This window comes from Rhinolophus sinicus, chromosome 2 (genome assembly GCF_057876585.1).
Source record: "Rhinolophus sinicus isolate RSI-liver-muscle chromosome 2, RSI-T2T, whole genome shotgun sequence".
In the NCBI taxonomy this organism is placed as follows: domain Eukaryota; kingdom Metazoa; phylum Chordata; class Mammalia; order Chiroptera; family Rhinolophidae; genus Rhinolophus; species Rhinolophus sinicus.
In genome coordinates, this window is record NC_142502.1 from 73,214,793 (window position 1) to 73,232,085 (window position 17,293).

The window sequence follows — 17,293 nt, forward strand, 5'->3', positions numbered from 1 at the left end:
CTTAAGTAACATTCTGAAAAGTGCTTGATTAGGGGATTCTGTCCTTGTGCAAACGTCATAGAGTGCACTTACATACACCAGGATGGCATAGCCCACCGCACACCTTGGCCATATTATATAGCCTATTGCACTTAGGCTACAAGCCTGTGTATAATAACATGTTACGCTACAAAACAACATGAGATTGGATCAAGCACAAGAGAAAATGATGCAATCAAGAGACATGATAAACAGAATATGTATGAGGCTACTGACAGCTAACATGGCATATTGTTTTACAGCAAACTTTTTATACACGTGGAAAGAGTATACTTTAAAATACAGATTAAAAAGTACAGTGTAGTAAATACATAAACCAGTAACATGAATATTATCATTATTAAGAATTACGTACTATACATAAGTGTATGTGCTATACTTTTATATGACTGGGCAGCGAGGTAGGTTTGTTTACACCAATATCACCACAAACACATAAGTGATACATTGCGCTATGACAATAGGACAGCTACAACATCACTAGGTGATAGGAATTTATCAGCTCGATTATAATCTTATGGGACCACCATCTATATGTGATCCATCTTTGACCAAAGCATCGTTAAGCAGTGCATGACTTTATAGCCTCATTTTTTGTGTGTGCTTCAGAGAGGATGCTTAACTGGGTCAAACCAAGGGGCTGGGGGTGGGGAGTAAATATTCCTGTTACAATGTGACAATAGCAAAAGAGTTACTCATAAAATTCTTAGAAATAGATGTTTACAATTATAGCACACAACTTTCTTATGCCAAGATTTTCAGTTAAGATTTTCCTAATTGTTTCTCTATCCATATTTACTTGGCCTGCTATACTTCTCACAGTCAGCTGATGATTTGGACGCACAATTCAACAAATTTTTGCAATGTTTTCATCAGTTCTGCTCGTTACTGACCACCTCTGACCTCTCTTCATCAGTGACCTTGGCATTCTCTTCCCTCAGAAAAATGTTTAATCCATTTGTACACTGCCGTTTTCTTCATGGCATCCTCATAAACTTGGACTAACATGTCCCTGATTTCACTTCCACTCTTGCCAAGTTTAACAAGAAATTTAATGTTTGTTCATTGCTCTAATTCAAGCTCAGACATTCCTGCGATGGCACACAAAAACACGTAACAACAATAATGAACACCACTCAGCAAGACAGCACCACATGTCTACAGGAACACAGCTGTGAGACATACCAAGGAAATGATACACCAAGGTTATGAAACCTTACTGAGCTGTTTGTACAGTGCTGCCAATGTAAGCGCACGGTGGCAAGTTCACGAACTTAATTGTCAGATCTCGTATACTACACAGATGATAGGCTCCACCATATAGAATGTTAGAAAGGACATGAACATGAGACCAGAGGGATGTCAGAATTACCACCCTGGTCAGGAATAGCCTTGTATTCATCACTGTGGACAAAAGAATTTCAACGTCCCTCAATAAAAATTGAAGATGACCTCAACTCAGCACCAAACTCAATCTTAGGACAAATGCCACCCATCCTAAAAATACCTTTCACTTGTACTTCTCCAGAACCCGAAAGTAGGGCCAGGTTACTTATTCTAAAAGAGTTTCCATTATATTTAGACACTTGCTGTCAAAAGAGGTTAATCTGGACCAGCACCACGGATTCTCAGAGTAGACATGAATGATCTCCCAACTTTAGGTGTCTCCAGAAGTGGCAACTCTGGAGTGCAGCAAATCAGCAGGCAGACTCTGCAGCAACATGAAGCCCCAGCTATAAATGTGGAGCCTTTTACAAGCAAAGTCATCCATGGCAGATTTTACTCATGGCCCATTTATGCCTTCACCTCTAATTTACATGCACTCAAAAGCTGTCAACAACCCAAAACTCCATGATGATGCTGATCTCTGATTTAGAATTAATCAGTACCCTCTGATGTATTGGGGGTTTTGATAGTTTTCATTTTTTGTTTGTTTCAGTTTTAAGCCAGAAAAGATTTTTACTTTTGTTGACTGGAAATCATATATTAAGATGAGCCCACTGAAGGCTAATGCTCAGTAACAAATTGATCTTACATGTTTAGGTGCAAAATTGTGGAAAGAGAGAAACACGTATGAAGAGGGATCTCTCTTCCCCATGGCCTAAGCAGAAAGCAAAGGAAGCAAATCAACATTCATAGAACTTTGCTCCTGGCATTTTGCCATCTTGTATGTTACTTAAACCTTCAGACTAACTTTTGAACTTGAGAAGATACTCTCAAGGTTCAGCACCATCCTCTACCACTTACCATCTGTGTCCATGAGCAAACTGCTGACCACCTCCAAGCCTCAGGGTACTTGAATGTCAAAAGGAGATGATATCTTGAAGGGAGCCATGAGGATTAAATGAGATAAGGAGCCTGCCACAGAATAATCACATAATCAACCATAATGCTATTAAACTGAAGCCAGGTATTAATTCCATTTTATGGATGATAAGAAATATCAGTTCTAAATTGTTTTAAACTCACTACAACTTAAAAAAAAAAAAAAGAGGAACACAATTTCGAAAATCAACAATTAGACTCATATATGGAAACCATAATAGCTATCATTCCATTGATTACTATAGAAAATAAATAAAATGGTAATACTGAAATCTCCTTTCAGGTGACCTAGGTTTGTCTGTCTGTTTGTCTGGGGTTGTTTTTTTTTTGTTTTTTTTTTTACACATACTGGGTTTATAATGAGCTACTAGGAAAAAAAAAATCTCCCTTTTCTCTACCTTCCCCCTGTTCCTGTCAGAAAGTTTTGTTGTTGTTTTTTTTAAACTTTTATTTATTTTAAGTGTGTTTTTCCAGGACCCATCAGTTCCGAGTCAAGTAGTTGTTTCAATTTAGTTGCGGAGGGCACAGCTCACAGTGGCCCATGTGGAGATCGAACCGGCAACCTTGCTGTTAAGAGCACCATGCTCTAACCAACTGAGCTAGAAAGTTTTAAGATTCCTAAAATTTGAGGAAATAATTGCTAGTACAAAGAGAGCTAAAACTATCTTCAATTTCATTCATTCCTGTAAGGATCCAATTATAAAAATGCACGGTTTCTTTAGGCAACACAGAAGTCCCAAGTATATTTCTGTGAGATGCTTTGATACCATAATTTCATATCCCTTTTAAACTTACACAGAGTCCAAATTATTAAATTGTTAGTACATTAACATAGATCAACCCTGGTCAGGAGACAGCAGTGAACTGCTTCCCTCATTTGCAATGGGGGGAAGAATTTGTGAGACCCATTATGCGTAGGAGTCTGAACTGCAACAGCATGTTTGCCTACACTGAAGGACAGTTTCCATAGAAATACTAGACATCTTGATAAAAATTTGTCAATCCCAAAAAAATATATACTCATATGACATGGGAAGTTTAGTGATAACAAATTATAGTCTATGGTTTTCACTAAATAAAATCTTTATATTTTAGAGTACTTTGTTCCTTCCAAACAAATAAAATGTGTATTTTTTAAACACAGAAAGTTCACTTTTTTATTAGTTTCATGTGTACAACATAGTGATTAGACATTTACATACCTCACAAAGTAATAACCCCAGCAAATCTACTACCCATCTGACACCGTACCATAGCTATTGCAATACCAATGACTATATTCCCTATACTGTACTTTACATTCCATCACTATTTTTTTAATTATAGTTGACATTCAGTATTATTTTAGTTTCAAGTGTACAGCATAGTGGTTAGGCATTTATATAATTTATGAAGTGATCCCCCCATAAGTCTAGTACTCATCTGACACTATACAGAGTTTTTACAATATGATTGACTATATTTCCCATAGTGTATTTCACATCCCCGTGACTATTTTTTAACTACCAATTTGTACTTCCTAATCCTTTCACCTTTCTCACCCATCTCCCTAGATCCCTTCCCTTCTAGCACCCATCAGTTTTTCTCTGTATCCATGATTCCATTTCTGTTTTGTTTGTTCATTTAGTCTGTTCTTTAGATTCCACATATAAATGAGATTATATGGTATTTGTCTTTCTCAGTCTGACTTATTTAACCTAGCATGATACACTCTAGGTCCATCCATATTGTTGCAAATGGTAAGATTTCATTCTTTTTTATGGCAGAGTAATACTCCTTTGTATATATGTACCACAATTTCTTTATCCAATCATCTATTGATGGGCATTTCAGTTGTTTCCATATTTTGGCTATTGTGAATTGCAGTGCAGTAAACATAGGGTTGCACATGTTTTCAAATTAGTGTTTTGAATTTCTTTGGATAAATACCCAGGGGGGGAATTACTGGGTCATAAGGTAGTTTTAATTTTTTTGAGGACCATCCATACTGTTTTCCATAGTGGCTGCACCAATTTGCAATCCCACCAAAAGTGCACAAGGGTCCCCTTTTCTCCACATCCTTGCCAATACTTGTTTGTTGATTTATTGATTATGGCCATTCTGACAGGTGTGAGGTGATAGCTCATGGTGGTTTTTATTTGCATTTCTCTGATGATTCATGACGTTGAGCTTCTTTTTATATATCTATTGGCCATTTGTATGTCCTCTTTGAAGAAATGTCTATTCAGGTCCTCTGCCCATTTTTTAATTGGATTGTTTGGGTTTTTTCGGTGTTCAGTTCTATGAGTTTTTTATAAATTTTGGATAGTATCCCCTTATCAGATGTATCATTGTCAAATATCTTCTCCCATTCAGTAGGATGTCTTTTCATTTTGTTGATGGTTTCCTTTGCTGTACAAAAACTTTTTAGTTTGATGTAGTCCCATTTGTTTTTATTTTTCTTTTGTTTCCCTTGCCCAAGGAGACATACCAGTAAAAATATTACTAAGGGTAATGTGTGAGAATTTACTGCCTCTGTTTTCTTCTATTTTATGGTCTCGGGTCTTACATTTAAGTCTTTAATCTATTTTGAGTTTATTCTTATATATGAAGTAAGAAGATGGTCCAGTTTCACTCTTTTGCATGTATCTGTCCAGTTTTCCCAGCACCATTTAGTGAATAGATTGTCTCTACCCCAATGTATAATCTTGCTTCCTTTGTCATATATTAAATGACCATGTAGGAATGGATTTATTTCTGCGCTCTCTATTCTGTTCCATTGATCTATGGGTCTGTTTTTATGCCAATACCGTGCTGTTTTGATTACTATGGCCTTGTAACATAGTTTGATATTAGATAACATGTTACCTGTCCAGTTTTGTTCTTAAGATTGCCATGGCTAGTTTGGGGTCTTTTATGGCTCCATATAAATTTTAGGATTATTTGCTCTAGTTCTGTGAAAAAATGTCATTGGTATTTTGATAAGAGTTGCATTGAATCTATAGATTGCTTTGGGTAGCATGGACATTTTAACTATGTTAATTCATCCTATCCATGAGTATGGCATATGCTTCCATTTATATGTATCTTCTTATATTTCTCTCATCAATGTCTTATAACTTTCTTAGTACAGGTCGTTTACTTCTTTGGTTAAATTTATTCCTAAGTATTTTTGTGTGTGTGCAGTTGTAAATGGGATTGTTTTCTTAATTTTGCTTTCTGATAGCTTGTTATTGGTGTATAAAAATGCAACTGATTTTTGAATGTTAATTTTGTATCCTGCTACTTTCCTAAATTCATATATCAGTTCTAACAGTTTTTTGGTGGAATCTTTGGGGTTCTCTCTATATAGTATCACGTCATCTGCAAATAATGAAAGTTTTACTTCTTCCTTTCCAACTTGGATGCCTTTTAATTTTTATTTATTTGTTTATTTATTTATTTATTTATTTATTTATTTATTTATTTATTTATTTTATTTTGGTCTGATAACTGTGGCTAGGACTTCCAGTACTATGTTGAATAAAAGTAGTGAAGCGGACATCCTTTCTTGTTTCTGATCTTAAGGAGAAGGCTTTTTGCTTTTCCCCATTGAGTGTGATGTTAGCTGTGGGTTTGTCATACATGGCCTTTATTATGTTGAGATACGTTCCTTCTATTTTCACTTTGCTGAGGGTTTTTATTATAAATGGATGCTCCATTTTGTCAAACATTTTTCTGTATCAATTTATATGATCATATGATTTTTATTTTTCATTTTGTTTATATGGTGCATCATGTTAATTGATTTGCAGATATTCAACCAAACTTGCATACCAGAATATATCCCATCTGATCATGGTGTATAGTCCTTTTAATGTATTGATGAATTCGGTTTGCTAATATTTTGTTGAGGATTTTTGCATCTATGTTCATCAGGGATATTGGCCTATAATTTTCTTTCTTTGTAATATCTTTGTCTGGTTTTGGAATCAGGGTAATGGTGGCCTCATGAAATGAGCTTAGGTACCTCCCCTTCTCTCGAATTTTTTGGAATAGTTTGAGAAGAATAGTTGTTAATTCTTCTTTGAATGTTGGTAAAATACACCTGTGAAGCCATCTGATCCAAGATTTTTATTTGTTGGGGGCTTGTTGATTACTGATTTGATTTCATTAGTAGTAATCGGTCAGATTAGATTTTTCTGCTTCATCTTGCTTCAGCATTGGAAGATTGTATGCTTCTAGGAATTTATCCATTTCTTCCAGATTGCCCAATTTGTTGGCATATAATTGCTTGTAGTATTTTCTTAAACTCTTTTGTATGTCTGCGGTATCAGTTGTCAGTTCTCCTCTTTCATTTCTTATTTTATTTATTTGGGTCCTCTCTCTTTTTTTCATTGATGAGTCTGATTGAAGGCCTATCAATTTTATCTTTTCAAAGAACCAGCTCTTGATATCATTGATCTTTTGTATTGTTTCTCTGACCTCTACTTTATTTCCACACTGATCTTTATTATTTCCTTCCTTCTATTCACTTTGGGCTCTGTTTGCTATTTTTTTTCCAGTTCCCTTATTTGTAAAGTTAGATTGCTTGAGATTTTTTCTTCTTTCTTGAGGTGGGCCTGCCTTGCTATGAATTTCCCTCTTAGGACTGCTTTCATTGTGTCCCATAGATTTTGGGTCACTGTGTTTTCATCTTCATTTATCTCAAGGTACCTTTCGATTTCTTTCTTGATCTTATTGTTAACCCATTCATTGTTTAGTAGCATATTACTCATCCTCCATGTGTTTGTGTGTTTTTCTGTTTTTGTTTTTTGTAATTGATTTCTAGTTTCATACCACTATGGTCCGAGACAATGCTTGATATGAGTTCAATTTTATTAAATTTATTTGTGGCCTAACATGTGGTCTATCTTGGAAAACGTTCCATGTGCACTTGAGAAGAACGTGTATTCTGCTGCTCTGGGGTGAAATGCTTTAAAAATATGAATTAAATCTATCTGATCTAGTGTCATTAAAAGCTGCTGTTTCTTTGTTGATTTTCTATCTGGAAGATCTGTCTGCTGGTGTTAATGGGGTGTTAACGTACCCTACTATGATTGTGTTACTGTCGACCTCTCTCTTTATGTCAGTCAATACTTGTTTTAAATATTTAGGTGATCCTACGTTGGCTGCAGAGGTATTTACTAGTGTTATGTCCTCTTGTTGGATTGATCTTTTTATCATCATGTAATGTCCTTGTCTCTTATTATAGTCTCTGTTTTAAAGTCTATTTTGTCTAATATAGATATTGCTACTCCAGATTTTTTCTCATTTCTATTTGTGTGAAATAATTTTTTCCATCCCTTTACTTTTAGTCTGTCTTTCACTGTGTCTTTCGATCTGAGGTTGGTTTCTTGTAGACAGCATATGTATGGGTCTTGTTATCTTATCCATTCAGCTACCCTATATCTTTTGATTGGAGAATTTAATCCATTCATATTTAAACTGACTGATAGGTGTGTAGTTATTGCCATTTTATTATTAATATTATTGATCTTTTGTTTGTTTGTTTTTCCCCCTTCTTCTTCTTCAAGCAGTCCTTTTAATATTTCTTGTAATACTGGCTTGATGGTGATGAATTCCTTTAGCTTTTTCTTTTCTGGGAAGCTCTTTATCGCTCCTTCAATTTTAAATGATAGCCTTTCTGAGTAGAGTAGTCTTGGTGGTAGGCCCTTGCTTTTCATCACTTTGAATATTTCCTTCTACTCCCTTCTCATCTGCAAGATTTCTGTTGAGAAATCAGCTGACAGTTTTATGGGAGCTCCCTTGTAGGTAACTAGTTGTCTTTCTCTTGCTGTTTCTAGGATTCTCTTTCTCATCAACTTTTGCCATTTTAATTATAATGTGTCTTGGTGTGGGCCTTTGGGACTCTCTGTACTTCCTGGGTTTGTGTGTCTATTTCCTTTACCAAGGAAGTTTTCAGTCACTATTTCTTTAAATAGGTTCACAATTCTTTGCTCTCCCTCTTTTCCTTCTGGTACTCCTATGATGTAAGTGTTATACACTTGATGTTGTCCCATAGGTCCCTGAAACTATCTTCATTTTTTTTTTTTTAATTCTTTTTTCCTTTTGTTGTTCTCATTTTGGGTGTTTTTTGCTAGTTTATCTTCTAAATCACTGATTCAGTCCTCTGCTCGATCTAATCTGCTGTTGATTCCTTTTAGTGCATTCTTCATTTCAGTTATTGTAGTCTTTATTTCCGACTGGTTCTTTTTTGTGGTTTCTGTGTCCTTCTTTATGCTTACTACCATTATCTCTCTGTTGAAGTTCTAAGTTCCTTTAGCATTCTTATAATCAGTGTTTTAAACTCTGTCTCTGGTACTTTGCTTGCTTCAATTTCATTTAGTTCTTTTTCTGGAGTTTTCTTTTGTTCTTTTATTAGGGATGTTTCTTTGTTTCCTCATTCTGGGTGCCTCTCTGTGTTTGTTTCTATGTATTAGGTAGATCTCCTATGTCCCCTAGTCTTTACTGGGTGGCCTTATGTAGTAGGTGTCCTGTGTGGTCCAGTGGTTCAGTCTCTCTGATCACCTATGCATGTGTTCCAGGAGCATCCCTTGTGTGTGTTGTGAGTATTCTCCTGTTGTAGATGAGTCTTAATTGCTTAAGTTGCATCAGTAGGTGGGAATGACTCTCAGAAAGACTGGCTGTAAAAACTGGCTATATCCACAGCATATGAGCTGCTGTGTGGGGGTTGACCCCTCAGAGGAGGATTTGCCTGTGTAGCTCTTGTGCCTGTTGTGTCTGCTGTTACCACCCTTTGGGTGTGCTGCTTATAGAGCTAATGGGGTACTGTTCTGGTATGGTCTTGGGCTGGCCTCTGGGTATGTTGTTTCTGGTGACTCTTGGGAGGTGCTCCCTTGCAGGCCAATTTCAGCCTTGCCTGTGACTTGCCTGGGGCTACCTGGTAGGAACTACAAAGTTATATGCAATTGGTTGCTGCCGGTGTTGGAGCTGAAGTCATATGGGGGTGGCCTCACTGTGAACTGAGGATGGCTGCCACCAGTTTTGGGCCTGGAGCTGCTTAGAAAAAGACCCCAAAACCCCTAGGCCTGTTGACACCTGCCAGCTTCCCATAAGGCTCAATGGCTGAAAGAGCCTCCTTAGGTACACAGAACCAGCTGGTTGACCTGGTGTTGAGACTGCCCCCAGCAATACCACCCAAGTTGGGCAGGACTGGGTACCAGGGATTCATGGGGTATGGCTGGTGGTTTTCACAAAGTTATTATAGATCCAGTTCTTCTGCCAGTGCTGAGCCTGTGGCCACTCCCCAAATTGCCCTTAGAATACCATGGTCAGCTATCATTCACCACATGCCCACAGAATCCTAGAGCCACCCCGGAAAGGCTGCAGCACAAGCTGGGGCTGACCACCCACCACCGAAAGCTTCCCAGGCTGCCACAGGCCACCTGCCTATACAAGCCTCCAGCAGCTTGTGGGGTGGAGATTGGTCACTCAGCAGCCAAGAATGCCCTTGTGTATGCTAGCTGGGTGGAAAGGCGTCCCAGGGATTCATGGGGTATGGCCAGTGGTTTTCATAAAGTTAATGCATATTCAGTGCTGAGCCTGTGGCCACTCCACAAAACACCCTGAGAACACCACAGCCAGCCACCACTCACATGGGGCCCACAGATCCCCCAAGAGCTGCCCAAGAGGGGCTGCAGCACACTCTAAGGCTACCGCCCACTACTGAAAGTTTTCCAGGCCACTGCAGGCCATCCACTGCTAAGCATAGCATTTACCTCTGCCGCCATCTTGGACCTTCTCTGGCATCATTATCTTTTAAGCCCTTTCCTGAAATGTATAAAATGATGGCTGGAATTTGCTGTACAATAGCCCAGTGATGGTTGTGGGGAAAGGGAGAGCTATGGAGACACAAGTTGGTAGAAAGACAGATGAAACAAATTTGGCGAAACATTGATAATCATCATAATCAAGTAAATAGTTAATAGTGCTTTATTATTCTATTTCCTCTACGTTTGTGCATGTTTAAAATTTTTCATAATTAAAAGTTTTTTCTAAGGCATGTGCTTTGAAATGTTTTTTTAAGAATTGTGCTGATCTGTTTCCTCCATGACTAAAGAGCATAAATAACTTGATTACAACAGCCTAGGTTTCAGTTAAAACAGCAATTCCTGGACAGTGTGACTCCAGTGTGACTGGAGGAGTGACTGGATTTTAACTGGGTAGTAGCTAGAATTTTTTTTAATGTTGTACTGGCAATCTCATCCAAAAGTAGGGTAATAGCACTCAACTTACTAATTCTCTTGCCTAAGAAATCAGAAAAAAACAAAAAGCCACAGATGAAAAATGATGACTCTGAGACAGAACTGAAGCTATCATTGAAAGTCTCTTCCAAGGTTTACAATGGTATGATAGCTTTAATTCCCTTAGACCTACGTAATAGCATTTTATTTACTCATTCCCATTCCTAAGTAATCAGAAAACATCAACAATGAGACACAACAAAAGCTATCAGAAGTAAAGAGGGCAGCAGACCCTACCCCAGTCCAAACCCGCACCACTTTTGGAAAGTCCTTGAAGTATGGACCAGGACTGAGTTTTGTTTTCCAAAATATCCTTCCTAGGCCATTTGGTAATTTTTAGAACAAAGTACCATAAAAAATTATTTATCCTTGTTTTCTGGCATCCTGTGTTGACCTGCCTTCTAACCTCTAGGGGTCCCCATTTCCAACCCTCTGCCAGACCCTTGGACCTGATAGGATCTGGCCTCTTTAGTTCTAACCTTATGCACTCTGCAGCATACCAATTAGCTCTCATCCTCAGTCCCTTCCCATTGACGGTGGTCTTAAATGGTGGACCAATACCTGAACCAAAGCAAATTTTAGCAGCCTGTGAATAAGGAATTACATAGGTGATCTATTAGAAGGCAGCAGGGAAAGAATATGGGATTTGGAGTACTCGTAAGACAGACACACTTTCTAATCCTTGTGCTTAAGCAAGTTCCTCTCTGTGAATTCAGGTTTCCTCAGCTATATAATGAAACTAATATACCTAGACATATAGATGCTTTGAGAATTCAATAATGTGTAAGTGCTTACCATGGTGTCTGATACATAGCAGGTACTGTGTCCAATGTATCCTATTACATCGGACCAAGTGGTGGTGGGTGTGTTTTTACCAAAGGAGTTATAGCTTGCAAGCACTGTTGGCACTGTGTTGTTTTAAGAAGTTAAAAACTTTAGATTCTGGCTTAACTCTGACCATCTTTTTTTCGGGTCACAGTCCTCCCCACCTTGCAGTTCCCATAAAAGACAGTTTTTCCTTGTCAATTCACTGATGTTATTCTCCTTGAAATGTGCTGTATGGGGTTTGCCTCTGCTGCCATCACTATAACAGCTTGGCTACATGAGAGACAATAATGTGACCATAAAGCAATAAACTATTGGGATTTCTTTTTTCAAATAAACAGAAACTAACACAAAAGACAATACAAGTTTTAACAGATTAACTACCTTTTCTCCAATTTCTCTGTCCCTCAAAACACTTTTGGAACTTTCTTCCTAAAACTCACTTAAGAGACAATTCTTAAATCTCTCTTTCACATAATCTCATTATTTTATAGCCTCATCTTATAAGTTAAAACTGAGACCTAGTTTAAGTGCTTTCCTTTATATGCAAGGATGGCACTGCATTTCATCATTATATATCTTGCTGTTGGTTTATATTTGAGATTGGGGGTGGGGGTGGTGATCAATCTCATTCTGTATATTGAGTTTGTTGTTGGATTTTTGTTCTTTGATGCTTGTTTGTCTGTAGACAAACAAAAAGGGGTCTCTTGATGGAGACTAGATTCACCTCACTCACTGATGTAACCGGTTCTGATGGAATTTTTGAAAATAGAAGGAAACAAATTTTAATATTCTGATCTATTAGCATTATAACTAATGATTTATATGTCTGCGATTTTTATTCCTGAAGAACTCAGTTAGAAATATAACTTAAACATAACTGCATTTTCTTTCTAAATTACTGGTAGGGAAAACCAATATAAATATGCCCTATTAAAAGAATAGCTAAAAATGAAAATTCAGCTATTCCTCTACAACAGGATTAATCATAGCTTCTCTACAAACCAGCAAACTCTCATGTGCCATCTTAAATATAGTTGGATTTATATAAAACTTTAATAACACATCCGTTGGCAAAATAAGGTGTTGATGTATTAATGGGCAGGTTATCATGATGCTGTAACACTTTTTAATATCAAGATTCCATTGACTGCATTGTCTTCTCTGTTATAACTACAGTTCGTTTCTAAGCCAGTATGTGGGTTGTTTTTTTTGTTTGTTTTTGTTTTTTAACAGGACTTTATTGGGGAACAGTGTGTACTTCCAAGACTTTTTTTTTTTTCCAAGTCAAGTTGTTGTCCTTTCAGTCTTAGTTGTGGAGGGTGCAGCTCAACTCCAGATCCAGTTGCCATTGTTAGTTGCAGCGGGCGCAGCCCACCATACCTTGCGGGACTCGAGGAATTGATCTGGCAACCTTGTGGTTGAGAGCCCACTGGCCCATGTGGGAATCGAACCAGCAGCCTTCGGAGTTAGGAGCATGGAGCTCTAACCGCCTGAGCCACCGGGCCGGCCCCCAGTATGTGCTTTATTAGTCAGAAAATATGAATGTATAAGTGGAAAAAAATCTGACCAAAAGGATTATCAGGAAGGGCTGGCTCAACAGCACTGTAGCTTCACATAGCAGAACAGATTTGAACCTTAATCTTCTAATCTGCCTGAGTCATTCGATTTTGAGTTGCTTTGCATGCACTTTTAGATGATTTGAAGGTCATTCTGTATCTTGTGCTTCTTGTGTAATTTTCCTATCTGATTTACTATCTGCTCCACTGATGTTCACAACATTTGCGAAAATTGATTTATTTTTAACTCCCTGAAGTTGAAGAGATAAAACTATGACATATCTTCTCAAATTTTTCAGTGTTTTTAAATTTTACATATCAGTCTCTTCTAGGCTTTTCACAGAGACAACATTACTTATATCTTTTATTTAATGTAGCTGTTTTTTCAGCTCCCCTGTAGTGAGCAAATGAAATAAAATTGACAAAGAAAATTACATATAAGTTGTACACAGCAATTGACTTCACATATATTCTTAGCATTGAAATGACTTTCAAGACTAAACAAAATTATACTCAAAAGTTTTAAGGTACAAAGGTAACATAGAAGGTATAAAAAATAAAGGAAATTATGAAGATGCACCATCGTAAGATTTGAATACTAGAAAAGGAAATAAATCTGAATTGTAATAGTGACTCTCACTGACCTTGGACAAATCACTTCATTCAATGGCCATCTATTAGTTTCCCTCTTTAAAATATTTATACTAATACCCATGTGTCTGTATGTTACAAGAATTACCCAACTTATAAGTTGTAAAGCACTGAAGAAATTTAAACTCTGCCATGAAAATAATTGAGTGCATGCTATCATATAGACATGACATAAAACTGTGAACATTTACCTATCTTATTTTACTTACATTTTGATCACTGTCTGAGGACATATGACAGTACAGCTTCCTGAAACAAAAAACAGGATATCCATTTTTGAAATTCCTTCCTAAAAATATTATTGCTCTCCCCCTGAGGAATACATTAATCATACATGACTTGCTCTCTAGAAAATATAAATAAAAAATATGTCCTCTTTCATAATTGTTAGAGTAATATTTATAATTCCATTGGACAGTAACTAAGAAACATTTCCTTAGAGGTACATTTTACTTATAAACTCTTTGAAGGCAGAAACCATGTTTATATAATTTGTGTATTCCCAGAGCAACCAGGACAGGGCCCTGCACATAATCTGAGGCTCCATAAATATTTCTTAAGCTGTTCTCTGCTTAGAGCTGGGAATGGAAGATACGTAAGTCAATGTTCCTGCTCTCAAGGAATGACTCACACACTATTAAACTGTCTCAGATAACTGTTAACACAATGTGCTATAATAAAGGTATATACAATATACATGAGAGCACAGAAAAGGGAAAGATTGTCAAGAAATCTTTAAAGAAAAGGTGATATTTTAGTCTGAGGACATATAAGAACTCACCATACACAAAAGAAGTGAACAGGTAGAGAGAACAACACAAAGAAATGATACATATAAGGTTCAGTGAGTAGTCCAATGTGTAAATCACACAGCAGGTGGCAGGAAGTGGTGAAAGAAGAGATAGGAAACTGGGGCCAGTTTGTAAGGGTTTTGTGTTTTATACCAAAGAATTTGGATTTCATCCTCTAGACACACTTGTCTCCAAAGTGGGGTGCACTCACCCAAGAGCATACATATGCAAAATGATTCAGGGAAAAATCAGCACATCTATTTGTATTTATCTTTTCTCATCCTTTTTCATTTTGAGTGTTTGCTGAGTGCAGTATTATAGAGAGATAACAATGAGGTACATGTGGATGATATTTTAACAGGAGAAAGGAGAAACCTTTTTTCCAGCTTTATTGAGGTATTAATAACATGTCATGTAAGTTTAAGGTGCACATGATGATCTGATACACACATATATTAAAAATAATTACCACACTAAAGTTAAACATCTCCATCCCCTCACACAATTACCTCTTTGTGTGAGTGTGTAGTGATAATATTTAAGGTTTACTGTCTTAACAACTTTCAAGTATATAATAAAGTATTGTTAATTATAATCACCATGCTGTACATTAGATCCCCAGAACTCATTCATCTTATACCACATATCACATTTTCTTTATCCATTTATTTTTTGGTGGACATGTAGGTTGTTTCCATATCTTGGCTATTGTGAATAATGCTGCAATTAACATGGGTGTCCAGAAATCTCTTCAAGATAGTGTTTTCATTTCCTTCAGATATACACTCAGAAGTGTGATTGCTGGGTCATGCGGCAGTCCTATTTCTAATTTTTTAAGAAATCTCCATACTGTTTTCCAAAATAGCTGTACCAATTTGCATTCCCATCAACAGTGCACAAGGGTTTCCTTTTCTCCACATCCTCACCAACACTTGTTATTCCCTTGTTTTTTGATAATTGCTATTCTGACAAGTGTGAGACGATATCTCATTGAGGCTTTGATTCACAGTTCTCTGGTGATTAGTGATACTGAGCATCTTTTCATGTACCTTTTTGGCCTTTCGTATGTTCTTTGAAAAAATGTCTACTCAAGTCTTTTGCCCATTTTTAAATCAGATTGTTTGGTTTTTTTGCTATTGAGTTGTATGGGTTCCTTATATATTTAGAATACAAACACTTCATCAGATAGATGGTTTGCAAATATTTTCTCCCATTCTGTAGGTTGATTGTTTCTTTTGCTGTGTATAAGCTCTTTAGTTTGATGTAGCCCACTTATTTTTTGTTGCTTGTACTTTGGGTATCATATCCAAAAAAATCATTGCCATGATCAATGTCAAGGAGCTTTTTCCCTGTTTTCTTTTAGGAAGTTTACAGTCTGTCTTACATTTAAGTCTTTAATCCACTTTAAGTTAATTTTTGTGACTGGTGTGAGATAGGGATCCAGTTTCCTCTTCTAGTTCCCCAATACCACTTATTGAAGAGACTATCCTTGCCCCATTGAATATTCTTGGTGCCCTTGTCAAATATCAGCTGACCATATATGCATGGATTTACTTCTGGAGTCTCAATTCTCAATGGGTTCCACTGGTCTATGTGTCTATTCTTATGCCAGTACCACACTGTTTTGATTATTATAGCTTTGTAATAAAGTTTGAAATCAGGAATTGTGATGCTTGAAAAGAAAAAGTATTGCAAGGAGAATACAGGAGTAGAGAGAAAACTCAGACTTGAAGAAAATTTTCCTATTAATCATATCTTTTTAAAATACTTTAAAACTCCTTATTTAATTACATGAGGTCATTGTTTTAGTTGGGCTGATTTGTGTGGTACTTAGTGTTTTAGTGTTTCTCCTTTGCATAAATCTATTTTCTGAGCAAATATTTTGACTAATACTCTCTATAAGATACAAAGATATTATGAGACAAAAATGAGTAGTGGAATTTAATTGACAGAACTCTATGAGGAAAAGGTCTCCAAATGGTGAAATGTTTCTTAAAGAAAACAGTTAATAAATCCTAAAGATTCAAAATCACAAAATGAGAAAGAATTTAGAAATTAACTTAATCAACTCTCAGATGATTAACTGTCAAGTTGGCAAAAAACAAATTTAAACATTGAATAAAATACCTCAATAACCATTATATCTCAATAATCATTTTAATTGTGATTATAATTATTTTAGAGGAAAAGGTGGAATAAAGACAGGATTATTTTATAGTGTCACACTGTTCATCCAAAAATTCCTTTACCAGTTTTACTATTTCTAAATTTAGTGGTTCAAATATTCATCCCTCCATTCAATTTTTTACTCACTATATATATTCCTGTCTATTTGAAATTCTCACCTTAGTAGTCTCCTCAAGTCCAACATGATAAGGCACTGTGAAACATGTCAAGCACAGTGAAAGAGCCAATGTTAGGAATGGCTCAGCTTGCAAAGGTAAATAAGACTTGGTACCAGCTCCTAGAAAACCTACAGTCACCAAAAGGGGAACTACAACAGTTACACAGCCAACTACTAACTACACAAGTTCAGATAGAATGTGATATAGGTATAGTGGACATCAAAAGGGAGTTCCTAAGATGGGTAAGCTCATTTTGGAAAACAAACTTAACAATAAAAATTATAATAGTTAATGTTTATAGAGACTTACTGCCCATCATGTAGTGTGATTTACATGCATTATCTTATTTAATCCTTACAACAACTGTATGAGATTCTATTATCTATTTCTTTTTATCTATATCTATTTCTATTATTATCTTCATGTTACAGAGGAGGAAAACAGCTAGAATCTTTTGAACTAGGCACTAGCTCAGAAGACATTCTTTTCCCATC

At 36.5% G+C, this 17,293-nt stretch overlaps 1 protein-coding gene across 1 annotated transcript in view; it reads right to left on the reverse strand.

Annotated features, from left to right (window-relative positions):
* The window catches only part of CD109 (CD109 molecule), a 208,463-nt gene that overhangs the window by 126,452 nt on the left and 64,718 nt on the right, over positions 1-17,293 (reverse strand). Inside the window, exons 2-3 of the mRNA XM_019749315.3 lie at positions 13,873-13,912; positions 2,287-2,397 (exon numbers count right to left, since the gene is read on the reverse strand). The gene's annotated coding sequence lies outside the window, so the exon portion shown is untranslated. The remainder of the gene's footprint in view (positions 1-2,286; positions 2,398-13,872; positions 13,913-17,293) is intronic.